Genomic DNA, 18,877 nt, shown 5'->3' on the forward strand with positions numbered 1-18,877 from the left:
TGGCTGCCCCACAGTGGCTTCCTCATAGGGAAGGGGCGTGGCTCTCCTGCAAGGCACACTGGGGAAAGGGTTAGCATGAAGGCCACACACCCACCAGCTAACCCATGGACCAGCACCGGGCCGTGGACTGGGGGTTGATGACCCCTGCTTTAGGTACGTGCTTTACTAGCCAGCTACAAATGTCAGTGCAATGCAGGCTTTCTGTGGGTTGAAGGCATTCTTCTGGTTAAATTATTTCTTTGATATGCTCACATTTGAAGCTGTTTGAGTAGAAAATGCCAGGTTCCTTCTATTATAAAAGAATTGTGAAAAACAAGCTTGTAAGGAAAAAATTAAAGTACTGTAATATCCTTTATGAAGAAGAGAAGCAGATCTTGAGTTACAACCAGGGCAAATGGGTAAAAGGTGTGGCAACTTCTTGCAAAACAATCATTCTAGGACAACTGATTGAGCAATGCTTACCTTCATCGAATTCCATGCATCACAGTTTCAAAACAGCAGGAATGTTTCCAGTTAGACAATATTAAGTAATTTGGTTTGGACTGGGGGAGGGTTTGAGACTCCAAATTTAGCATCTTTGTTGCATTTGTTTAAACTTAAGAACTCTCATGCACCGGCCAAAGATCTTTCCAAGTTGCTCCTCCCTTCTTGTCTTCAATGCCTTAGAAAGCTTTCAAAGTTGGCACTTAGCAAGTGTTGTAGACTACAACTCCTCTATCAGACCCAGATTGCATGACAAATTGGTGGGAACAATGACGGCTGCAATCCACTATATTTATTAAGACCCAGAGTGCAGCAGGAATGCTTCAGAGGTTGTTGTGTTAAAAAACGTGCTGGGTGGGGGATTCAGCACATCAGCATTTTCCAGTAAAGCCAGAATTTTAACCATTGCTTGAAACAAGTTACAGAGATATGAAGAAACTGTATTTCTCTGAGACATACTGAAGAGACGGAAAATACTGAAGAGTGCTTTGAACACAATGCAGCACATGGTTACTCAGACATAAGTCCCATTCATTCCAGTGGGGCTTAATCTCAGGTTAAGTGCTTTGATTTGATTGATTTAATTCTATTTATTCTTCTCCATGGGAGTTCAAAAGAACTAACATTAAAATACATAGTAAAAATCACAAGTCAGAAACATCCAAAATCACAAATTAGAAACACCTAAAATAATAAATTCCATTTCCTGATTTAAAAAAATGAAAGTGATAAAAATAAACAGAAACGAGAAACAAATGTAACAGCTGTTTATTCCGCAAAGGCTCATACAAACAAATATATTTGTAACTAGCACCCAAAAGACAAGGGTAGGAGGATATAGGATTGCAATTTCAAGTAATCATCTTAGAGCGTGGTTACACAGCTGATTTATATTGATTTCAGCTCCAATGTATTTTAAATCAATTTTCAGTCATGTCATTTTTGTATCACTGTGCTTGTTCACTTTAAAAATTATTACTCCAATATGAAATAGGGGCTTAAAACTGCTTCAGGAAACTACACATGAGAGTTTCAATCATTTCATTAACCAGAATGTTTGCAGACTACGTGGTTTCTATTACAGCTCATCCTGGTCCATCACCAATAATTGCAACCTTCTCTTTCTCATTTGTTTTCAGTGTAATGCAGTATTTCTTTGGTTTTCAGGCATTTTTTTGGAATGCATGCATTTCTCTCTTTTTAAAAAATAAATGTTAAGTGACATAGCAACATAGTAATGTTAATGTATTCGCAAAGGCTTTCACGGCCGGGATCTAATGGTTGTTGTGGGTTTTTCGGGCTCTTTGGCCGTGTTCTGAAGGTTGTTCTTCCTAACGTTTCCCCAGTCTCTGTGGCCAGCATCTTCAGAGGATCCTCTGAAGATGCTGGCCACAGAGACTGGCGAAACGTTAGGAAGAGCAATTTTCAGAACATGGCTAAAGAGCCCGAAAAACCCACAACAACCAATAGTAACATTACTTCAAAAAGCCAGAACCACCCACAAAGGCAGTATTTAATAAATTTTAAGAGGCATAGCGACATAGTGACATTACGTTGGAAACCCACAACCACCCACAAAGGCAGTATTTAATAAATTTTAAGTGGCATAGCGACATACTGACATTACTTTGGAAACCTACAACCACCCACAAAAGGACGTATTTAATATTACAGGGACATTCACATTGACCAAAGCAGTGAATAAAGAACTAATTTCACAAGTGTGTTAAATTTTTTAAAAAACTGTCGGCCTCTTCAAAAATCTTACTTTGCGAACAAAAAAAGAGCAGGCTTTGCTGTGTGTTGTGTAGTTGGGATTTTTCAAATCGATTTTAATTACGCAAAACCTATCTCAAAAGCAGTTCTTACTTTCAATGTAGCCATGCATTCAGTGCCTGATCGAAATATAAACCATTGTTCATTGCTATGAGCCTATGAAGGTCTGTTTGTGAAATCATGGAAGGTCCCCCACAACAAAGCAACTTAGATTAATGTGTTTTCATGGTCAATTGGAATGCATTGGGAGAAAGAACAATTGGACCATATCTGTGTAAGAGGCTGACTCACTACAATGTAGGAAACTGTATTATGGTTTGTCAAACAGTGAGACAATCCAGCATAATATTGTCAAGGCTGACTGGCACTTGCTCTCCATGGTTACAGACAGAGTTCTTTCTTGGAGGTCCCTGATACTGCATGGTGCTCTGTCATCCAGGTACTAACCAAGCCTAGCCTCCAAAATCAGAGAGACTGAACATGTAGACACTAAGGCTCAGGCAGATGTTAAAGGGTTAAATTGACCTGAATGTCATTTATTGAGATTTAAAAGTTTAGAATAATTATGCTCATTCACTTATTATGACAGGCACATAGGAGTTTTGCCAGGCATTAGAACTTTAGCTGATGTCTGATCTTCTATGGCAGGCATTGCAACAGGAGAATTCACCCCCTTCATTAAGGAAGTGTGGTTTACCCACAATTACACAAAAAGGTTTTCAGTGGAACAATGACTTTCTCTCTTCCTGTATTAATAACCTCTCATATGACTGAAGTGCATTTCTGCTGAACCTTCCACGCTATTACAGTATTTCCAGAAAAACTCTATCAACTTTACAGAGGGCCATATGAAGAACAGCCACATGATTTAGATCCCTGCACACGATCTCAAAGCACTCCATGCTGGAGAAAGAACATGATCAACAAATGGGTTTACAGCCAAGCTAAAACTCTTGTGAAGGAACAAAGATTCCCTCTATTTCTGACATATCAGTTAATAGGAAAATAGATTTAGTTAGTAGTAAAATTGCGCTAAAGCATTTTGCATGTGCACACGCTCATGCACGCATGTGATAGTTGATTTCAGTCTGAAGATTCCGCATGCGGTAATATTATAAATGTTTTAGAACTTTTTCTTGTCTGTGTATCCCAAAGGCCCCCCAAGACAGTAAAGGCTAGAACCCCAAATTTTTGCAAGGGCACTATGTGTTCCAGAGTAAACAACTTGCTTGATTACATCTTAAAACCTTTTGTGCCCAGGAACAATTCCTTATGATGATACTAGGCTAGAGCACAGCAGGCAAGGTTAGAGGAACAAAAAATTCCCCACCTCCACCCCCAGGTCCTGTTTTCTGGATCTGTACAACAAGAAACCCTATGCATTACAAAGCTGGCACTCCATCTCCTGCCTTTTTCCAAATATCTTGGTGGAGTCAGTTTTGGTGCCTCAAAAAGTCAGGTGCACATGCTGGGGAGAAAGTGAGTGAATGTATGCCTTTTGGCTCATCATGCCATTGGAGCAACACACTCACAAACATCTTCACACTTTGCCAGTGAGCAGTAATGCTAGATAAGAATGAGTGGAGATGGGAGTCCAGTCTCTGAATCCATCTTACACACAAAGATCAAATTCATCCAAGTTCATTTCCGCTGAGATTTCTCTCCCACCTGAAAATGCACAGCAATTCTCTGAGTCTTCAACCAGTGTCCTGAAACCTTGCAAACCTAGTGTCAGTTTGAGCATGCTCAGTCCACACTGAGCAACTTTAGGAATCATCCTACTTATGGTCTCTCTCCCCCATCTTGTTTCGTTATATTTTTGCAAACAAAAATTTTGTGCAGACGGCTTTACTCTGTGGAAGCAGTGATGCTTAGTACTGACCACTGGAAGTGAAGGGAGTGATATGGTGCCTAAGGAGTTTATCCAGTGGTGGCTGGTGGCTCCCATTCAAGGGACGCTGTGAATTCACCTCAGATTTTAGTCTGCACTTTCCCTGGACTACCTACTTCCTGAATCCCGAATTCCTTATCTGCAGGATAAGGTGCAGCACCTGTAAAATGAAGACTAAAATCTGAAGTGGATTCATAGTTCTCTCAAAATGGAAACCTGCTACTCAGCTGAACTCCTGAAGTGAGAGAAGGCCAGGGAAGGAATTTGTTCAGCAGAAGATTAAGGATAATGAGATGTGCCAAACCCTTTGTGGGAAAGGTGAAATTTAAAGAGGGATTTGCGGGGCAGGGAAAAAGAGAGAGCATGTCACACAGAATTTCTGTGAGAGAGCTCTAGACATTGGAGGCTGTTCTGTCAGGGTAAACGAGGCAAATAGCCTGACACCTAAGGATATCCCCCCCCATCCCTGCCCCCAGTCAGCCTAATCAAGGCATCTTCCTTGCCTGGGGAGTGAAGCAGACTCAGTGCTGACTCCACACCTCTGTTCTTCTTCTACTGAGCACCTTGCCTCACACTCTTCAGGTGAGGGAGAGAGAAGACGGGAAATGAGAGAATGAATGTGTGTGACTAGGTCAACTGTCCAGCTTTGAAAGCAGGTACAAAAAGAAGGAGCAGCAGGCTGGGGACATTTTTACTTATAAAGAAAACTATATTTTTCTGTGGGTTTTTTTTGAGTGATTGACTGGAGGAATGAGTGGGTGTCTAAATGCATGCCTGCTTCTCAAATGTGTGTGTGTGTGTGTGTGTGTGTGTGTGTGTGTGTGTGTGTGTGTGTGTGTGTGTGTGTGTGTGTGTGTGTGTGTGTGAGAGAGAGAGAGAGAGAGAGAGAGAAGACTTTCTTTTACCATCATTCTGCCTGTAACTTTGACACTGTTACAGTGTTACAATTCTTCTCCACCAGCCCCAGTAACCACCAGTTTCCACTTGTTCCAGACCTGAGAGGCAGAGAAGGACAGCATCACTGAAGCAAATAGGGACCTAATTTGGAGATCTGATAGCATCAGGTAGACCTAGCAAACCACCCTCACCTATCAAAAAAATAAATAAAATAAAATAAAACTTTTTCTGTATTCACGGCTGGGATCTGATGGTTGTTGTGGGATTTTCGGGCTCTCACGGAGCATGGACAGAGTTTCTACTCCAATCCTCTGAAGATGCCGGCCACAGACACTGGCAAAACGTTAGGAAGAACAACCTTCAGAACACGGCCAAAGAGCCCGAAAAACCCACAACAACCAAAACTTTTTTCTATTGCTGTATTCCTTTGCCCTGATTGTTCATAAGCAACTACAGATCGTTATCAAATATGGGATGGATTGACTCTCTAAAGGAAGCCACAGGCTTGAATTTGCAAGAGCCGAGCAGGGCTGTTGAGGACAGGACATTTTGGAGATCACTACTTTCTGGGGTCACCATAAGTCAAGGGTGACTTGACAGCATATAACAAGAACAACAGATTTTGCTTGTTAACATGGGGAAACATTAATAGCAATACCAGCCCCTAATGTTTTTGGCAATGGAATATTGCTGTGGGCTTCATTGCCATTCAAAGTAACCTCTTACAGGCAACATGCTTACTTGTGGCATGTTAAATCCAAGTTCAGTTCTTTGCTTGCCAGCGGAAGGGTGATCAAGTGACCAAGTTAGCCTCTCTCAGCGAAGAATTCCAAGGTGATCTTTAAGTAGGATTTAATAAACATTGACCCAAATCCTGCTGAGTGTAGTAAATCACATTAGAATATGCCCATTTAGTCAATGGCAATTTGGTAAGTCACTTCCTCCTAAATTCCATTCATTCAAATGCACATGCTCTAACTGCAATTTAATTTAGAACAGAAAGTTTCAGTTAGAGTAGACTCATTTGAAGACGTTGACTCAACAAATCAAAATTAATGAATCAGCCTACTCTAGTGTAATTTACTCTGCTAGGCAACAGTATTTTGGTCATTGTTTAAACTCTAGCAGAATCTGTGATAAGTTGGGCTGAAAGCTGAAGATGGCCTATCCAGCTTTCTTATTCAAGGGTGGGACATATTTAGATTTTGGACAAGAACTCCCAGAATCCACTCCCAGGACTGTCACTGACCATGCCAGCTCTGAAATTCTGGTGCGGTGGTTCAAAACCCCAAATATTTCCCATTTCCAGTCTCTTAGCCCCATCACTGACTGTTTGTCTCAGATGTTCTACTAGGTGTGCACACCTTAAGAAACTATCAAACTGCTTGGGCTAGCAGCTGATGCACCAGTGAACACTCAGAAGCTAGATTCAGCATTTATTTTCCTTTTCCTTCTTTTTTTCCTTCAATATTGAAGCAGGCACAAAAAGTCCCTTTGTCTTCTGAAGTCTTTTAGCCTTGGGGAAGTTTAAATATCAGTTATTGCCAGAGTCTTAACGATTATTGGCCTTAATACTTTTCTGCATATGTGACAGATTCCCGTAAATCATCTTGTTTTCTATTTCTGAAGTAAAAATGGTATCCAAAGGGCAGGCCTCAGGAAATCTTGCACAGTTGTGTTGCTATTCACTCAGCTATTAACAGTTTGCCTGACTCAAGTGATGGCCAAGCACCAAAGCCCTATTAGTCATTAAAGAAGTGTGTGGAGCCCACATATTGAGAGGAATGTGCTAGCTCTCCCCCTTCTGTTGTTGCTTCATTCATTTCCATCATGGAAACAAAACAGTCTGAAGGTGGGAGGGTGTTACACCTCGATAGCCTCTTCACATGTGTGAAGAGGAGGATGGAATAACTCTCGCAGAGAGGCTACCAAGATATAACACCCTTCTCTTCAAACAGTCATGCTTCTGTGTTCAAGGTGACGATGGGCTAGTGCACTCCTGTCAATGACTAAACAGAGATCTAGTCATAAGAGGGGGAATGATAACCAGGGCCAATCCTGATATTAGACAAAATGAGGCAGCTGCCTAGGCAACAGATTTGGGATGTCATGAAAAGGCAGCATGCCGTCAATTATTTATTTATTTTTTAATTATTTTAGTTCATACTCTTTTTATCACCAGAGAGAAGGAAAGGTGTTTCTGGGATTTTATCCCTCAGGTGTGAAAATAACTTGGTTGACTCTGAGAACTAAGAGTCCTTAAAGGAGACCATTTGTTGCTCTCCTTCAAGTAAAAAAATGTCTTGGGACAGACATCTAGGAATAGCATTGTGATTAGTCAAAAGTATTGCTTATCTAGGTTTTTAGGATGCCTTGTATGAGAAGAGCAAACCTGTGTGGCCTTGGACAAGCTACCTGGTCCCAGAATGTCTTCAGAAGGAAGAGATGGTACACCACTCCTGAGTACTTTATAGATAAAAAATCTTGAAGAAGATGACCATAAGTCAAAATCATATGATGGCATTTAATTACAGTTTTCTGGATGGTTCAGAGAGCTGGACCACCAGGATCAAACATTTGACTTCCCCATTCTGCTTTGTAGGGAGTCAACCTGTGTGGCCTTAGCCAGACTACATGGTCACAGAGCACCCCTAGATGAAGGGAATGATAAACTACTTCTGATTAGATAGTTGTTGTAGGTTTTTCAGGCTGTTTGGCCATGTTCTGGAGATTTTTCTTACTAACATTTCACCAGTCTCTGTGGCCAGCACCTTCACAACACTAACAACATCCATTAATCACAGTGACAGATCATCTCCCCACTTATCACAATACACCCATAACAAAAAACACCCTGATCACCATAATCACCCAATCTCCTGAAAAGGACAAGAAGCTGATCCCACAGCTACAAATACTAAACTATCCCAGAATTCTAACTCCTGTCCTCTGAAGATACCAGCCACAAAGACAGGCGAAACGTTAGGAAGAAAAACCTCCAGAACATGGCCAAACAGCCCGAAAAACCTACAACAACCATTGGATCCCAGCCGTGAAAGCCTTCAAGAATATTTCTGATTATTTTATACCTGGGAAACCCTGGGAAAGGGTCTCTGTAAGGATGCATGCAACTTCATTGGCAAGCTGAATTGGAGCAATCCAGTTTTCCTGTGGCTTAAATCAGTGGTTCTTAACCTTTGTTACTCAGATGCTTTTGAACTGCAACTCCCAGAAACCCCAGTCAGCACAGCTTGTGGTGAAGACTTCTGGGAGTTGCAGTCCAAAACTCCTGAGTAACCCAAGGTTAAGAACCAGTGACTTAAATCACTGTCTCTTTTGCAGGTGAATTTAGTTTAATTGATCACAGAAATACTTTGAATGGTTTCAGTGCCATCTTCCATACTGGCCTTCAATTCCAATGCGATTTGACACCCACCCAAAGCCCCCATTCCTTTGATACCACCCATATGGCAATCTCTGGCTCTTTTTCCTTATCTTTTTTTGTTGTTTGTTTGTGCAGCACTAAAGTTATGTATTAATGCAATGATAAGGTGATCCAGCATTAAACTTGGCAGTTTGTTTTAAAGAAATGCTTTGGGATGACTAGGAAGAATGATGGCAGGGATCCGTGTTCCTGCTGTTCCCAACTTGACATTTCACCGTAACAGTCACCGTAGAACAAACAAAAGATCATACAGAGTCAATACTGATGAAATTGTTCCAGCTTGGAAAAAAAATAGCATTCACATATGCATGCACGCACACACATGCATAGAGGAGAAAACAACTCAGAATCAGAAGCAAAAAGGGCTGGGCTTATTTGTATTGGCCTTTGTATCATGTGATAATTGAAAAAAACTTCAATGTCAATGTAGTCACAGGCAAAGTCAAAAGTGAATTGATGGCACTTTATTGTTGTTGCTATTCTGACTTAAACATTGGATCTGCCTTTATTTAACAAAGGCACAGTGTACTACTCCTTGCAGAATATCAACATTTCTAATAGATGTTTCTTGTGTCTGAGGAAGTGGATTTGTCCATGAAACCTCACATTACACTATTGCAGTTAGTCTATGAGTTGCCACAAAATTTTTCTTCTTTATTTCTTTTGTTTTTTGCCTGGTTGTATAAATGTTGTTTTTGAAAATTCATAGAAAAATATACTTATTATGCAATCTATAGTGTGTTCCAGGATATTGAAAGGGTTCTTCAGTTTTATTTGAAGTCTGTTGGCATCTCTCTGGAGGACATGTGCTCTTTCAAAATGTAGCATGCAGCCTGGGATCAGGTCTCCCACTGGGGAGAGCAAGATGGCTGACTCAGACAGCAGATTATGTTTGTCACGACTGGGCAGCAGATTTGTTGCTTATTATGTATTATTTTATTTTTGCTCCCAGTTACAAGAGAGGGAGGAGTGCTTGTGTGTTTGTTCTTCTATTGTCAAAATGACTTGACTAGGCTTGGACGCTATATACCTTAACATAGGGTGAAGATGTTTTCTATTCTGCCAGACAGCTCCAGAAAGTCAGCTCATACATTCAGGAAAATGTGTCTTTCTTCCTCTTACAGGGGTTCTTCTTTCAGGCAATAGGAAATACTACCTGAGAGATCAAATGTGCAAACAAAGATGTGCTATCTCCTAGTTCAGTGTTTCTTAACCTTTTTGAAAGAAACGCCCCCTTGAGCCATTGAGGAAGTTATCATCGCCCCCCTCCCTGCGGCGATGATATCTTTTATTTATTTATTTATTTATTTATTTATTTATTTATTTATTTATTTATTACACTTAAATCCAATGACCCCTGAAAACAAAATTCAATTCCAAGAAAATGAAATGCCCCCAAAAAGTAACATTTAATGATTTAGTTGCAAGCGAATTTTAAGATGCAAAAAGAAATATAAAAAGGGCATAAAAACAAACCACAATGCAGGAACTAAAAGTTTCAAGATGAAAACTCTGAAACTAAATTAAGATTGGAGAAAAATATATATTCATGCACACTGTAAAAAGGCTGCAGCCATCTTAACAGGTTTGGCTTGCTCCAGCGCCTCCCTACCGCCCCCCTTCTGCTCCAGCGCCCCCACACCGCCCCTTTTCGTTCTACCACCCCCCTGAAAAATGAAATCGCCCCCTGGGGGGCATTATCGCCCACGTTAAGAACCACTGTCCTAGTTGATAGCTGACATGTTACAACACAAAAGCAAACTAATTTGCCAAATGTGGATTGAGGCATGCTCCTGCTAGAATAAGCAGACAAGCCTTTCCTCTTATGGGTGCACTGCTTCTAGATATGGAATCAACATCTCATCTTGTGGGATCCCAAGGCCTGAAGAAATGTCCTGCATTTTTTTTCTTCATGGTTTTCTCTTCTTCGGAAACTCAGTGTTACTCTGGGCCATCTAGTTGTAGGCCTCAGGTGAACTCAGCTGGAAAGTGGATATAGAAAATCTAACCTTTGGCTTTGAAGAATTAATTTCATCTTGTAATTGTTGCATTATGTAAAAGATACATAAACTCTTGTGTTTCTCTGTACATTTTGGAATCTTTCCTCTACAGCAAAATCTCCTAATATCTGATCTTTGCCTTACAAAGAGTGTTGAAAAGAACATGCCATTAACTGTGGCAATCTATGTTAAGAGATCTTATTTCTTCCATTGCTTTTCATTTCTTTTCTGACATGTCAAATTTTTCCTCTCATGATCATATGCAATGAGATCTGTACCTATGTATATATATCATGCAGCAAACATCTCTGTAATCACTCTACCACCTTTTCCCCCATGTGCATCATTCTCTTGTGGTAAATATCATTCCCTCTTGCCTCTCCCCCTCCTCACCTTTTACATCCCCTATGCTGTTTTCAACATACCTGCAATTTCCCGTTTATCTGCCGCATTCTGAACAATCACATTAACAGGCAAATACTTCTATAAGAGAAACCAGTAGCCATATGGCTGATGTTTTAAATCTCAGCAATTTGAGAAGATGAAAGTGAGGAGGAAAATGAAACACACACACACACACCATGACATCAATAATGTGAGGGGGTGGCAGCTGCTAGCAAATGGAGAAGACAGAAAAGCATAGAGAAGAACAGAATAGCAAGCACCTGCTGAAATCAAGAGTCCCTCTCATCTTCTGGGCTTGCTAATGAAACAGAAAGTCTTTGAATTCTTTGGTTGTTGTTGTTTTTTAAAGATGACTTGCTCTTACTAATGAAGCACGCATTTTCTCAAACAGCTGTAATGCATGATGAAGGCTATACAGTATTATGTTCTTGTTGTACAAATGAGATATAAACAAGGTGGGGGAGCAGAAGGGAGAAAGAGAAATGGATACCAAGAATCCACTCTTCTTCAGACAGGGCTGGCCCCAGCATTAGGCAAAATTAGGAGGTTGCCTCAGACAGCAAGTGGTGAGGGAACAGCAGGAAAAACAGAGCTGTAGATGCCCCACTGCACTCCTGACTCCGCTTTGCTGTCCTTTCCATGCTGAAAAGTGTTTCCATCACCAGAGTTGAAGTAAGATTAGCTATCCCTCTGAGCAGTTTCCATATCTGGGGTGTATGTGTGTGTGTGTGTGTGTGTGTGTGTGTGTGTGTGTGTGTGTGTGTGTGTGTGTGTGTGTGTGTGTGTGTGTGTGTGTGTGTGTGTGTGTGTGTGTGTGTGTGTGTGTGTGTGTGTGTGTGTGAGAGAGAGAGAGAGAGAGAGAGAGAGAGAGAGAGAGCAGAGCTGAAGTAAGATTAGCTATCCTTCTGAGCAGTTTCCATATCTGGGGTGTGTGTGTGTGTGTGTGTGTGTGTGTGTGTGTAGTGTGTGTGTGTGTGTGTGTGTGTGTGTGTGTGTGTGAGAGAGAGAGAGAGAGAGAGAGAGAGAGAGAGAGAGCAGAGCTGAAGTAAGATTAGCTATCCTTCTGAGCAGTTTCCATATTTGGAGAGAGAGAGAGAGAGAGAGTGCACTATTTTATCTTACACCTCAGGCAGCAAAATGTCTCAGGCTGGATCATTTTTCAGAACAACTGTGAACATGAAATGTCTTTGCTTTTCTATGTCATAGACCAGGGCATCTAGAACTGACTTGACAGTTAACTTTAGCTCTGTCTCCCTGATATATCTGAAACTCTTGCTATCTTCTCCATGTCTTCTTTCTTTTCTTTAAACCCAGTTTCTCCAGCTATAAAATTCTGGAGGAAGATGACTTTTATTGGGTTGGATCCAGGCTAAGTTAATCCAGGAACAGCCCTATTTTATTTTATTTTATTTTATTTTATTTTTATTTTTATTTTTATTTATTTATTTATTTATTTATTTATTTATTTATTTATTTATTTATTTATTTATTTATTTATTTATTTATTTATTTGCTACCTAAAGCAAAGGACTAAGATGACACTCCCTTGTAGTGCTGTCCCGAGAAACCCGCCAGACTGACAGGTAAGTCTTAATTTTCATTCTGGTGATGGGATAATTTCTTCAAGCTCAGCTGAGACAAAATAACCGCTTTTGAAGGAAGGGAGTCAATAATATATACGGCTCTGTCCACAAACATAATAAACTTAAAAGAGAACTGTTACTACCTCCCCTTCCCCCCACTCAGCCTCTTCTGTTCAAGATGGTCACCTCACAGTAGAATTTAGTCAGTCATGCTTCATCCCATTAAAGCCAATGGGGTTTAAGATTGTCATGACTAACTTGACCATCCCTTTCAGAGAGACTAAAGGGTGACTTAACTGGAACTGGATATAACCCACTAAAGCAGTGGTTGCCAACTTTATGTCCCCAAATGTTCTTTGTCTACAACTCCCAGAAATCCTGGCTAACACAACTAGTGTTGAAGGCTGAGAGTTTTAGTACAGAATATTTGGAGATCCAATATTGGGAGCCACTGCACTGAAACAACCACAACTTCCACAAAGACGTGGCATTGAAAATATTGTAGAGTTGTTTTTTCCACAGGGAAGTCATTTCATTCCATAGAGAAGGGTGAGTTTGTCATACCATTAATTTTGATCAGCATACCTCTGCAAGGATAATTTGTCTGCAATCATCATTTTTAGATATGTGCCTCGATGGGAAACTGAGATCCAACTCTCATCAGTCAAAGTGCTTCAAAATGACCACTGCCTACAATACAAAGGAATCTCACTTTCACCACATGGGGGTGCATTTGTAACACATTGGGACATCAATTGAGAAGTGGATGCAGAGGCCAAGTTCCCGATAGAAAATCTGATTCAAGGAAGGAATAGGGAAATGCAGCTATGCCTAAACTACAAAATATAACCTAAGATCACTTGATCCTAGGGCTGCTTTCAATGCAGAGGTCTAACATTGTGTACCTGCTCTGTTAGCCTCTCTTCCTCTTATTCTCTTGCCTGCTGAAATTCTGCAGCGAACTGTGACAATCTACAGAAATGTTTTGAATAATCCTTTCCAAAATAAATGCAAATAATATGTATTGCAGCAACATCTCTCGCTTTTGATTCTTCTGTGAATAATTTTTTCAACAACAGTTTATGTTAATTTCAGCCTAATTGTCCAAATGTTCAAGGGGGTTTTTCCCACTGCAGCAACAGCGTCTTTGCATCATAATTTACCATCAGTTTTGGTTGAAGCTCTGATTGAGAGTGGGCAGTATGTTTTTGGTTTTTAACCCTAGGATTGCCGTAAACAGACCTTTCAATAAAATGAGGTGGGAAAATAATGTGTGAACAGTAAAGTAGCATATAACAGTGCAGTAGAACAGCAGTTTCCTTCTACTACAACTAAACAGATGAAATACTTCCCTGAACAAGGGAAGCTTAAAGTGTATGGACTTATTTGTTGAGAAGAAACACAACAAGGTCATACAGTTAATATCTATAAAGCTATGTATGTATGATACAGTACTAGCTGTACTGTTTGGTGTGTTTCTAAACCCAGATTAAAATGCTGGTCATCACATTAAAGGTGTAAAAGAACCAGGTTGTTTGAAAGACCAACTGTACCTGTATGAATCTCCTTGCTAAGAATGGTCACAAAAGTCCTCATTTCATGGCCATCAATAGAACTTATGAGACAGGTGAGCACAAGACATTGAGTCTTTTCTGTGGTTTCCCCATTTTTCTGTAATGCCTTGCTATAGGGAAGCATGTGGGGATCCCTCCTGTTTCTAGATAGTCTTTAAAGGCCCAGATTTCCATCTCTCTTGAAATGAATGGATGCTGTTCTAGCTAACTGTGTTTTATTTATTGACCTTGTATAACTGAGACCGACCGACCAACTGACGTTGTGTGAAGGATGATGTTATGGCCACAAGGCCAGTATTATTGAGAGATAAATTATGGCTTATGGGATACAATAGAGAGGGAGAAAATGAGAAGAGAGCTACCATCGACCATCAGCTCAGGGAGCTTTGCCTTTTCTATACCTGTCATCCAGCATTCAATCCAGCAGCCGGAGGAAGAATAGTGTTTTTCAGCCTGTAAGCCTGAGGGAAGGGACAGTCTTCCTTTTTCATACCTACAAAAGCCATTTCGAGTGCTCTTCCAACTATAGAGCAAAGCATATATTTTTTTTTTAAAGGTGGTTATATTCCCTCAGAGAAGGGACTCTTATTCTGCGAGGGAGGTCTTGGGATCAGTTAACATGCTCCATACCTCTGTCAAACCATGATATTTCCTTTCGGCTGACATTTACCATATTTTTCGCACCATAAGACGCACTTTTTCCCATAAAACAGGGGGGTGGAAAGTCTGTGCGTCTTATGGAGCGAAGAAAACAGATTATATTTTCCTGTTTTCTTCTCCTAAAAAATTGGTGCGTCTTATGGAAAGGTGTGTCTTATGGAGTGAAAAATACGGTAACTAGGCCCTTCAATGAAAGCAACAAGGAATTGTAGGCAAAGGTACCTTCTTGCATGTGGAAAACTGCAACGCCTTCCTCCTCTTCCTATTTTACATTTCATCCTAGAGTACTGTAGGAGAAAAATGAAAGCGACCTAAACATACCCTTCCGCTTGTGCAAGGATCTGCACAAGTTCTTGTACAACCATGATGTGATTGACGATCTCTCATGCAAACTCCTGCACAAGCATCTGTGAAACTGCCCTATGAGCTTTTTTCCTGCTACTCTACCTCTGTTTGCCTTCTTCAAGGGCTCCCTCCCATCATAACCAGCCGCCATCAGAAAAACAAAAGCTGCTATAACTCATTGCCTTTTCGGGTGTGTTGCAGACAGAGACAGGGAGTGTGCTTCCCCCCTTTCCTTCTTCTGTAATCACATCTTTCACATCTGTCTCCTTCTCCAAAGCTGTTGTCTGCCTGTCTGAACACAAGCACAGCAATAGAGAATATCATTTGAGTCCTGTTTTAATGAGTGCCCAAGAAAGGCCCACTTCCTCTCTCAATACGCAAACTAGAGTGCAAGTGTCCTGTGGTGTGTGCATGTTTCACAATCCTTTCTCGGGGGGGGGGAGAATTGAAAATGCATCTCAAGATTGTATCATAGATTCCTTATTATGTGAAGAGCCTCCATGTGTAGTCTCTCTTCTGAAGATCATCACTGTCGTCATGAGGAAAGTGAAAAGAACGACAGGGATGGTGCTTCTGAGTCTCAATGTTTTGCTTTCTTGCTCTTAGATCATGTAACACTGAATAGGACTACACCAGAACTTGAAAGTTACTAATTGCAAGTTATGTAGTCACTTGCAACTAGTTACATCATGGATAGCAAGGATGTCACCTGTAGTTACACAGTTAATTTTTAGCTGTAACAGATAACACGTGACTTATTTAGGTGTAATGCATATTTGCTTTCAAAGGTTACTTTTTGAAGGTATTTCAAGGCACATTAGGGGCATTTTCAGATTTTTTGCTACTCTGTTATCAAGGGCAAAGGAACTATGTTTTTGTATTGTCTTTTAATTGGGAAAGTGCAGTATCAGGACTGGCCACAACAGAGGACCAGCGAGTATTCTGTGCTTTTCTGGATTGTTGGTAGAGACAACACAATGTGTTACCAGTGCTCAAGAGAATGAATTAGCTGAGAGAAACACTAGTTAAGCAATGAGCAACCTGACAGCCAAGAAGTAATGTGCAATGCATTAGCCAAAATCCAGTCGCTTACTGTAGTAAATCCTACTAGAGTAGGCCCATTGAATCAATGGGGATGTGGTGATCCAATTTCTTCATAAGCTCCAATGATTTAAGCAAGACTTAGTAAGTCATAGTTAAGAGTAGGCTGATTTGAATCCATTGAACTTAGAGGAGTTGATTCAATACATCCCCATTGATTCAATGGGCCCATTCTAGTACAATTTGCTATGCTAAGAAACAGGATTTTGGCTATTCTAGTACCTACATGCAGTGATTTTTACACATGTATCTGCACGGGGGTCTTCAAAAAGTCGATACAACAAAGAACTGAGAGCCTTCAGCGTAGCTGGTAAAAAATCAAATTATCAGTGAAAATATGCTCTTCTGTTTCTTTAGGACCATTTCTGTCTTTTCCACAGAAAAATGGGAAACAAAGCAGATGTGCACTAGTGTTCCACACCTTTATCATTGCTCTGAGTAGGAAGGAATAGTGGGTGTTGTAATTTGAACCATCCAGAGAGTGCCATATTGGAAAAGGCTGGTCTACCCCTATGAAATATTATGCTGCCAAATGAAATTAACGGAGATATTTTGACAAGCAGCCATATGTTTATGGAGTTGGAGCCCCATCAGTCAGCTCTCAGCCCCAGATGAAAAGTCCTTTTTGGAGTTAACAGAGAATGACTTTTTATTTTTATTTTTTAATTATAAGGGGCTTTTGGGAACTGGCATCTGTTTACATTGGTCCCCAACCTTTCCGGCACTGCTGGTACTTCCCCAAGGCATGATGAGAGAAGAGCACTTGAGCAAATGACAGCTACAGCACCCATGGGGCCTATAACTTGAAGGCCTTCAATGTTATTCTCTAGAGAGCTCACAAAGTGACAGATAATTTAAGTAGGCTGCAACATCAGCAAGACATGTCTGTGCAGAAAATGATCTAGCAGGGCAGGGGAGAATTTAGCAAAGGTTCTGTTTAAGGTTATAACTCCCAAACACTCCCTCCACCAAGCAACATGGCCCCTGTCTTAGTGACAGCTAATGGGTTTCCAAGTGCTATGAATCCATTCTAGGTTTTAGCCCACACTTTACAGAAGCCTTCCCAGAGGTAAAATCCTAACCCCGCAAATAGTTTCATCACCCTGGATAGGTGCTATAAAGTATAGACTAAAACCTGAAATGGATTCACAGCCCCTTGAAACAGGAGCTACCCATTGCCACAACACTGCCATTAAAACACTGGTGGGTGGGTGGGTGGGGAAATTGTATGCCGCAAAAAGTAGCTTTCAAAGTTCTTAAAGGAGTGTGTCTGTTGGAGAAAGGGCAGATACTATCCGCTAGCAGGACTGAAGTAGGTGGTGACTGAAGCCACCTGTTATCCCTTTTTCTGTGACCTCCTTTCCTTTCCCTCCCTCTCTTTCCATTTCCCTTTGCACTCACTGGTTGCTCATCAGGCAAACAGACTGCTCTTGCCCAAGATCTGAACTGCTCTTTTGAAATCTGGTCAAGGACCATAGATTGCAATAGGAAATTATCTCTCCTTGAGACTAGAGGATCATTGACAGTCAGAAATGGTTCTGAGTCCCCCCCTCCATGTTTTTTTTGGTACTGGTGGTCATTTGGAATTTTCAGAGACTCTTGTGGGTGCTTTTGCATACAAAAAAACCCCACAACCCTGTTGGATGAACAGCAGACAGAGAGATGGCAAGGACATCAGAGTCTGGAACTGCTATCTTCTACCATTAGCAAACAAGCCTTTTAAGAAACTGGATTTGCAGGGGAGGAGAATTGCCTTTCTCCCTTTTTTTTCCCTTAACTAAAACTCTCAGAATCTAGATGATAGAGTTTAAAAAGTAAACTTTCCCAAACTCTGTAAGAAGTCCATATCACAGCTGGCCTTCCAGGAGGCAGCAAAGCATCATTTCCATAACTGCCAAGTCAATTTAATTTGAAGGAGCACAGGAATTTATAACTTAATTTGCACTGCTATCAAAAGAAAAACTGTGGCTTTGGACTCTGTCTGTTTGCAAATTAAGCAAGGAAAGGAAAACAGTGAATAAACAGAACACCAGCTATATCAGGTACAAGGTCAGTTGCACAGACAAAAAAGGATGACTGAGTCTTCCTTGATGTTGGGGTGACACTCTCAAAGTCTAGGTTACTTAATGCAAAGAAGGCAATTGCACCAGAATAAGCATTGTATTTGGCCTGGATATTCAAATGAAAATATGAAACACAGTCATATATCCCCCTGTAGAATTTCTAACAGATTGGGATGATTCAGGAATAATGAGTATGTTCCATCAAGTCAATTCTGGCTCATCGTGACGCTCTTCAATGTTTTCCAGGTTCTCAGAAGTGCTTCACCATTCCCTTCTTCTGGGGGCATCCTGGGATTGTGCTCCTTGCCCAAGGCCACACAGGCAGGCTCTACTCACAGAAGGCATGGTGGGAAATCAAACTCCTACCTAAACCACTGAGCTAGATTGGGGGCAGGCTTGACAGTGTCCCTCCCCAAGCGCTGTCCCTTCTCTTAAAGAAAAGTACTACCCTAAACCAGAGGAGCCTAAAATGGAGAGAAGGGTGAAGACCTCTACTGGAAAATGAGAGGAACCAAAGAGGGAGACAGAAAAGGTGGGGAAAATAGTGGGGGGGGAGTGAATACCATGTTAGAAAAGGCAGGAGTGCAAGAGAAGGTATTTAAGAAGGTAGAGTCGAAGAAGAAGTTAATGGAGGTGAAAGAAGCAGATACGAAA

The sequence above is a fragment of the Pogona vitticeps genome, chromosome 1 (assembly GCF_051106095.1).
Source record: "Pogona vitticeps strain Pit_001003342236 chromosome 1, PviZW2.1, whole genome shotgun sequence".
Classification (NCBI taxonomy): Eukaryota; Metazoa; Chordata; class Lepidosauria; order Squamata; family Agamidae; genus Pogona; species Pogona vitticeps.